The sequence below is a fragment of the Marmota marmota genome, unplaced genomic scaffold, assembly GCF_001458135.2.
Source record: "Marmota marmota marmota unplaced genomic scaffold, marMar, whole genome shotgun sequence".
NCBI classification, from domain to species: Eukaryota; Metazoa; Chordata; class Mammalia; order Rodentia; family Sciuridae; genus Marmota; species Marmota marmota.
In genome coordinates, this window is record NW_026000249.1 from 27,854,670 (window position 1) to 27,863,868 (window position 9,199).

Genomic DNA, 9,199 nt, shown 5'->3' on the forward strand with positions numbered 1-9,199 from the left:
TGATTTCCACTTAGGCTTTCTCTCCTATCCTTTTGGCCACGTTCAAGGTCCTATCTATGATCTGGGCTGCATTGTGTCCCATGTGGATGGCACCCACAGTGGTTGTCTGACACCCTCGTCATTCCTTCCTGGGATGCTATCACAGACGCAGTCTTCTGTCCTCCGGCCTCCTGTCTTGCTCCCTTTATAGCCATCTGTCTCACAGTCCCACAGTGATATCTGTTTTCTTTTCTTTTCTTTCTTTTTTTGTTTTTGGTGCTGGGGCCTGAACCCAGGGTGCTTTACCATGGAGCTACATCCTCATTCCTTGCTAAATGGCTGAGTGTCTCCCTAAATTGCTGAGGCTGACCTTGAACTCACTATCCTCCAATCCTCCAGCCTCAGCCTCCTGAGCCACTGGGAATATACACCATGGCCGGCCCCCGGTGATATTTCTCAAATGCAAACCTGATTCTTTCCCCAATTAAATTCTTTGAAGACCTTGAGATACCTTGAGTAAGTTCCTGTCCTTGGCACGCTGCTCCTGAATCACCCTCCTGCTCTCTCCTAATGCGCCAGGCTTGCCATCTCTTACTTTAACGCCTGTCTTAATTTGAGTATCTCTAAAAGCTGACCTTGAGCTAAGGATTATGGGGCATAAGAGAGGTGACCTCCGGAACACAGCAAGGGAACAGGAATTGAGACAGGGAGGGGAAATGGCTAGCAGAGCTGCATTACTGAGCGGGTCACTTGTTGATGGTGGCAATGGGGCCTCAATCCTGCTGGTGACCTTTTGGAATCCAGTATGGCACACCCTTCAGGACTGTCCTGGAGAGGGATGAGGTAGTGGGACTATTTATCTTCCAACTTCCATCCAGGGGTATTCTGGAAAATCAGTGTTTTTTTCCTTTGGGTACCAGGGATTGAACTCAGGGGCCTTCGATCACTGAGCCATGTCCCCAGCCCTATTTGGTATTTTATTTACAAACAGGGTCTCAGTGAGTTGCTTGGCACCTCAGTGTTGCTGACGCTGGCTTTGAACTTGCAATCCTCCTGCCTCGGCCTCCTGAGCCGTCGCGGGGATGACAGGCATGCGCTGTACCTCTCAACTCCCTTGTTGAACTCTTGCTCATCTTTCAGTCCTCAGTTACAGTGCCACCACCTCCATGAAGCACGTCCCGAAAGCTGTCCTTGCTCTCATCACATCACTAATTCACACCATTCACGTGACTTGGTAGAGGTTACCCCTTCCCCCCCCCACAGGAGTCCAAGGTGCAGGGGCCAGGAACTTTATCAATTCCTTTCCACCCAGGGGACCTTGTCCTCTAACTTTGTACCCTCAGTGTTTAACCCAGTTCTGGGCACACGTGCAGTTACCTAGCCTATATGTGGCTCGCCCCACCCACCCCAGCAATGGCTGAGTCCAATCAGCCCCGCTTCCCATCCCCATCTCTGGTTCTCAATCAGCGGGGCTCCCCCTACCTTTCCTGCTACTTCCCATCCATTTCCTAAGAGGACTTTCGGCAACAAGCAGGTGCTTGCTTCCCCGTGAAGGTGTGAGCGACCATATTTTTGGAGCAATGATCAGGACACGTGATCTGACACATGTTCCAACACATGGTGTGACAATGGGCACAATAGTTTCCAGCCCCACCGTCTCAGCAGATCCAGGCTGCGGGGCTCTGTGCTGGCAAAAGCCAGGCGCTGCCACCTTGCCCTGCACACCCAAAGCAGGCAGGAGCACTGTTTGAAAGACCTGGAGCGATCATAGGGAACAGGGAAAAAAAATCGTGGCAGAAACAAGCGCTCATTAAGGCCATATGCTCTATTTCTAATCGATGGCTCTTAGAAGTCATTCCCGACATTTCGTTCATTTTTATGCTTCCCCTTCAGGGGCAGGAAGATCAGCGTTGCTAGCCGCGTTTGGAGATGAGGGTATTTAGAAACAGAGAGGTGAGCAGGCTCAGCTCCAGTCCCGGAGTGAACCAGAGCCGCCCTAGCCTGGCATCCCCGATCCCGACTTGAGCTTCTGTGCCAACATCCCTTGGGGCCCATTTCCTCGCTAATTTGCATAAATCATCAACATTTTTTTTTCCCAAGCTTGTGCTGAGAAAGCCCCTTTTCAAACAGCGGAAACTCCCTTTGCCTTCTGTCGCCTTAGTTTGATTTTATGAACCAAATTCTTTTACTTCAACACGTAGACTTGCTATTTTCCCTTCCGTGGAGCCCTTTTCAAAAGAGGTCGTGACCTTTGCTTCTAGATGCAATGGAAACGGGCGAGCCCCCGAGTGAAATAAAGCAGATGATCTGGAGACCGTGGAAGGCGTCATTTCAACTAATGTTCAAAATACCACACGGTTGATTATAAATCTTGGCTCCTGGCAGGTTATCAGAAAAATCAGGATGGCTAAATGCTGTTACCAGGGTTGAACCCTGTTGAGGTGGGACACGTGACTAGGACTGGGAGAGCCAATTCGTGGGGTCAGAAAGAAGAAACTGGACATACTGGGGCCACACAAGTTTTTGCGAGATTTGTTTAGGAATCTGTAGCAACTCAGAGCTGACGTTGATGATATGGGAGCTGGGGCTTCTAATTACCAGCATAACGACATAATTACTCACAACCCTTTCACATCTTTAAGACATTCTCAGCCCATGATCTCATAGGCCTGATGGTCCTCAGGTGATTGCAGTCTTGAGATCTCTGCATATGACCTGTGTTTCCTGGGGACCCAGGTCACACTTAGCATGTTGCCGATGCTCAAGGAATTGTAATAATCCTCTGGAGAGTTCAGACAAAAAACACAAAACCAATTCTGCCACGTATTTGGGAAAAGCTTTTCCTCCCTGTTAGGCAAATAATAATTATCAAAATAATTTGTGAAGCCAGGCGCTGTGGTGCAGACCTGTAATCAAAGTGTCTTGGGAGGCTGAGGCACGAGGATGGCGAGTTCAAAGTCAGCCTCAACAAAAGTGAGGCCCTAAGCAACCCAGTGAGACCCTGTCTCTAAATAAAATACAAAATAGGGCTGGGAATGTGGCTCACTGGCCGAGTGCTCCTGAGTTTAATCCCAGGTACTCATCCCCCCGCAAAAAATTTGTGGGGCTGGGGATGTGGCTCAAGTGGTAGCATGCTCACCTAGCATGTGTGAGGCACTGGGTTCGATTCTCAGCACCACATAAAAATAAAGATATTGTGTCCACCTAAAAGTAAAAAATAAATATTAGAAAAATTGTGGCTTCTCTGTTTAGCCATGAGGAAAAAAGAAAAAGGAGTGACATCTATTCTAAATCTTCAGTAAAATACAATTCAGCATAAAGAAGACTTGTCTGCATGGTATAGTCTCTTACTTTATTCTTATCAAATTATTTAGCTATTGTTACAATTATGCATTATAATAACAAAAGTCTTAAACACACTCAAATCAGGAACTCAAACTCTGGATTTTCTGCTCCTGGGCGTGTAAGGGGTTGGGGTTCCTCTGATCTCAGGTGAATTTGGCTGCACCTCGGGGCTTCGGTCCAGTTCTTTTCCATGTAACTCCTCCTTTACCTTGAGCTAGCAACTGTCTTGGGAGGCTTTTTAAATATGTTTTTTACTTGTAGGTGGACACAATACCTTTATTTTATTTTTATGTGGTGCTGGGGATTGAACTCAGTGCCTCATGCATGCCAGGCGAGCACACTACCACTGAGCCACAACACAAGCCCAGCGCTGGACCATTCTTTTCTTGGGGCAGATCCCGGGAGAGCAAAAGACAGATCAGACAGGCGGAGTGCCTGGGAAGCCTTTCTCTGAGAACACGTCTGCTCATAGTCCATTGGCTAAAGTAAGTCACACAATCTAACCAAAGATGGTAGGACAGGAGTGCAGGCCAGACCGAGAGAGGGAGGGAGAGAGTGACTTTTGTTTGGTACCACAGATTGAACCCAGGGGTGCTTAACTACTGAACCTCATCCTAGTTCTTTTTTTCTATTGTATTTAGAGACAGAGTCACACTAGATTGCTTAGGGCCTCACTAAATTGCTGAAGCTGGCCTTGAAGTTGTGATCCTCCTGCCTCAGCCTCCCAAGCTGCTGGGATGACAGGCATGTGCCACCACAACTGACAGGAGTGATAATTTGCTGAATGGTATTCCAGCCACCTTCAATTATCATCCCTAATAGCCTGTGTTATGGACTGAATTTTGTGTCCCACCAACCCTGAACTTTAGGTGTTGAAGGCCTAACCTCAGAATATCATTGTATTTGGAGATTAGGACCTTAAAGGGATGATTAAACTGGGCACAGTTGCATATGCCTGTAATCCAAGCTACTTGGAAGGCTGAGACAGGATATGGCAAGTTTGAAGCCAGCCTCAGCAATTTAGTGAGACCCTGTCTCAAAATAGAATAATAATAAAAAGGACTGGAAGTATAGCTCGTGATAGGACATCCTTGGGCTTAATCTCCAGTGTTGGGGGGAAAAAACGATGAATAAGTTAAAGATGAGGCTGTTAGAGAAGATCCCAATCCAGTTTGAGTGATGTCCTTGTAAAAGGAGAAAATTTGGACACAGGGTATTCTGTACCCAGGGGAAAAAAGATGTGAGGATTGATCAAGAAGGCAGCCATCTGCATGCCAACAAAAGAGGACTAAGAAGGAACCAGCCCTATTGACATCTTGGTCTCAGATTTCTAGCCTCCAGAACTGTGGGGAAAGTTCTGTTTAAGCCCTCAGTCTCTGGAGTTTTCTTTCTTTCCTTTTTTGTGGTACTGGGTATTGAAACCAGGGGTGCTCTACCACTGAGCCACATCCCCAACCCTTTTCATTGTTTATTTTGAGACAAGGGTCTTGCTAAATTGCTGAGGCTGGCCTTGAACTTTTAATCCTCCTGCCTCAGCCTCCCAAGCCACTGGGATTACAGGCATGTGCCACCGTGCCTGGCTTCTGGAGTTTTCTTATGGCAGCCCAACCAAACCAATGTAACCTGTAATCCCCTCATAGGTCAGCTGTGTCCTACTCATTTTGCTGTCCCCCTCACAGTACTTATTACATTACCTTTTGTACATATTTATGTGTATTTTATTTTATTTTTGGTACCAGGGATTGAACTCAGGGGCACTTAACCACTAAGCCACATCCTCAGTCCTCTTTTATATTTGATTTAGAGATAGGGTCTCCCTGCGTTACTTCAGGCCTTGCTAAATTGCTGAGGCTGGCTTTGAACTTGCAATCCTCCTGCCTCAGCCTCCCCAGCCACTAGGATTATAGATGTGCACCACCGCAAGCCCGGCTATGTGTATTTGTTGAATGAATGAGTGAAAATCTGTTTCAAAATCAAGAATTATGTGCTTGTGAGCCAGAACTTCTGATTGCGAGTGTGAGAAATCTGTCTAAACTTGTTTAAACAAAAATGGAATTCTTTTTGAGTCAGATGGATGGGAATGTTCTAGAGCAGTTTCGTTGTTGTCTCTTGATTTGCGGTGCTGGGAGAGAAACCAGGGCCTCATGCATGCTAGGTAAGTGCTCTGTCACGGGACTACACCACCAGCCCTGGGGTAGCTTCTATCATCTAAGGAGTGATTCCAGGAACCAGGTCTCAGGTGTTGGCACAGGGACACACACCTCTCACGGAGGCCTTGTTCTTACAGAGAACGTGGCTACCAAGAGAAAGGTGTCAGCAGGAAGATTTCTCAACCCCGATGCTCATCTTACAATATGGCTTTGACACTCCTTCCACTCAGAGGCAAAGTCTGTATTCTCTGCCCTTGAATCTGGGTGGGCATGTGACTACAGTGGAAATGCCGCCGTGGGACTGCCAAGGCTAGTCATGAAGGACTATATGGCTTCTGCTTTGTTGGCTGGAACATGGTGTCTGAGGCAGCCATGCTGCAAGGAATCCCTGGCCACATGCAGAGGCTCTGTGCACATGTCTGGCCCAGAGCCCCCGCTGAGGTCTCAGCTAACAGCCAGCACAAACCACCACTTGTGAAGATACTTCTGGATCATTCCAGCTTGCAGTCATCCAGTCCAGTCCCTCCTGTCTTTGACTCCTGTGTGTTGAGGTCCCAGATATTCGGGAACAGAGATAAGCCATCTTCGTGTGTCCTGCCAGGGTTCCTGACCCACAGGATCTGTGAGTGGGAGGAAATGATGGTTTCACACCTCTGTGCCTTGACATACTTTACCACGTGGCAATAGTACGTGGGATAAAGAGCCCAGGATGACATCTTTACAACTACCCTTCTACTTCCTCTGTAGAAAATTCTGGAAAAGGTCTCCAACAGGGCAGCTTGGGCCACATATGTACTCCTCAAGCCAATGGCTCCAGGGGAAAGGAGAGTAACTCTAGCTTAGGTTATGTATTAATTCCCGAGAGGGTAGGAGGGATGTCACCACTGCCACAGTATGGAAGCCCCAGGGCAGAACTTGCTCCCCAAGGACAATCAGAACTAGGGTATAATAATGTATTCCATGTCGACCAAAATAATAGCTGTGTGCTATCATCTTTATTTGGTCACGTTTTGGTTTTCTGGAAGTTTAAGATAGTTTCCTTTAAAAAAAGATTGGAAGCCAGGCCCCCTGTGGTGCTGGGATTAAACCCAGGGTCTTGCACATGCTGGCCAAGCCCTCCGCCTACTGAGCCACATCCTCATCTTGTGGAAGGTAAGATATTCAGAGGAGAACTGCTACCAGACATTGAACCCAGGGGCTCTTAACCAATGAGCTACATCCCCAGCCCCCCATCTTTCTTTTTAAAATTTTATTTAGAGACAGAATCTCACTGAGTTGCTTAGCACCTTGCTAAATTTCTGAGGCTGGCCTCAAACTTGCCATCCTCCTGCCTCAGCCTCCCAAGCTTCTGGGATTGCAGGTGTGTGCCACCAAGCTTGGCACTCAGCTCTTGTTATTTTGTTTTGAGGCAGGATCTCACTAAATGGCCCAGGCTGGCCTCAAACTTGCCATCCTCCTGCCTCAGCCTCTCAAGTAGCTGGTGTGCACCAAGTATGCCCCCAGCTCTGAGGACATTGTTGCGCCTTGCTGACCAGTTGTTAAGGACTTGTTAAAATACTTAATTTTAGTCATTGTTGTGGTTTGGATGTGAGGTGTCCCCCAAAAGCTCATAAATGAGACAAGCAAGAAGATTCAGAGGAGAAGTGATTGGGTTGTGAGAGCCTTAACCCAATCAGTGAATTGATCCCTGATGGGATGAACTGAGTGGTCACTGGAGGCAGGTGGGTGTGGCTAAAGCAGGCGGGCATTGGGGGTGTGGCTTTGGGGTATATATTTTGTATCTGGAGAGTGGAGTCTCTTTGTACTTCCTGATCACCATGTGAGCTGCTTCCCTCTGCCACACTCTTCCTCCATGATGTCCTGCTCACCTCCAGCCTTGAGGAATGGAGCCAGCCACTTATGGACTGAGACCTCTGAAACCATGAGCCCCCAAATAAACTTTTCCTCCTCTACAGCTGTTCTTTGTCAGGTCTTTTAGTCAGAGCAGCAAAAGAGCTGACTGAAACATTCTCCTTTTCATCTGGAATAGTCACACATTCATACCAATCACACACAATATGCACACACAAATATTCAATGTATTTTTCATATATTTCAAAAACAACCAAATTTTTTCTTTTCTTTTCTTTTTCTGAAAGCCAGCAATAATTTTGCGGCCTAGAAAAGTTTCTAGGGCCAATATTCTCTATCAGAGGTTGACCAGCTTTTTCTGTATAGGGCCAGAGAGTGAGTAGTTTAGGCTTTCCAAGTCGCATGTTTCTGTCGCAGCTACTCAGCTTTGCCAATGTAGGGCAAAAGCAGTTACAGATAATATTAAAAAGAACGGGTGTGGCTATGTTTCAATAAAACTTTATTTACACAAACAGGCAGCGGGCCAGATTGGGTACACGCACTGTAGTTTGCTCTGGAATCTTTAGCAGCATTGTCCAATAGGAATATAATGCAAGCCGCGTAAGTTTCTGAAGGGAGAGGAGGGGTCTCCCCAGCATCCAATCCTACATTCAGAAGGACCAGGTCCCTGGTGCAGGAGAAAGCATTCAAGCTGAGCATCAGAGAGATGCAGGCGCTTGAGGCACAAAGTTCTCAGATGAGAGTGAACTGTCTACTGCAGCCAACTCAAAGGGAGAACAATGAAATAAGGGACATACTAGGTCACTGGATATTTTTATAATGTTGCTGGATCAAGACTTGCTTGAAGCAGGAGATCTACCTTTGAACTTTTAAGTTATGTGCTCCAGTGCATCCTCCAATAAGTATTTTAGTCCGTTTCAGGGGGGCACTTTCTAGTTGTCCTGCCAGCAAATAACAGATCCAACAATTAAACTAATCATCCCAGCACTTCTCTGAATACTGAATATTTTACTATAAGAACCAAGATTAGCAGAGGTGCAGAGATTGTCATTTAAAGTGCATCTTGGGCTGGGGGTGCAGCTCAATGGTAGAGGGCTTGCCTGGCGTGCATAAGGTCCTGTTCCAAACCCAGCATTGCAAGCAATCAAGTGCTCAGAAAGCATCTCATCCATCTTGTCGCTGTGTCTTGGATTCTACTGGAGGTGAGTGAGCTATCAGAGGCTAAATAATAATACCCAGCACCAAGGTCATGACCAGCTTACATTTCTCAAGGATTTTAGTGGTTACCAAATGAAAAAGGCCTTTCTGTTAGAGTCTGTAAACAAGTCAAAATAACACCTGGCATTTTGCCAGGGGAATGTTAAGAGTTCCTAAACAAGTCTGGATGGTGCCTGGCAAAATGCCAGAGGGAGTGGTTTGAGAAGTAACAAAAGCGAGCCATTAAGTGTAGAGATTCCTTATTGGTTGACTGATGTATCTAGTTTATGCTAATTAGATAAGCTGTGTGGAATGTATAAATACCGCTCCTGTCCTGCAATAAACGGCTTCCACTCCTGCTGTATCAACGTACACAAGTTATTCGTCACCCCCCGCTTATTTTGCTGCAGCCGGACTGCGGCACCTTTCGTTTTGGCTTCTTACAGTTTCAGGGGTCTCTTAATTCTTTCCACTTCTCTTCTTGGTAGTTTATGGCATTCAAAAAACAACGATTGCCACAGGCTTCTTTTTCTTTCGGCCTTTCCAGAAAGAAACCTAAATGCTGGTATTATTTTCCACTTTTAATCACTGCTTGACAGAGATGGAAAGTTAAGTCACATGTAAAATTGCTTTTGTGTTTTGTAGTTCTCTTCACTATTTTGGAAAAAAAGAAGGAG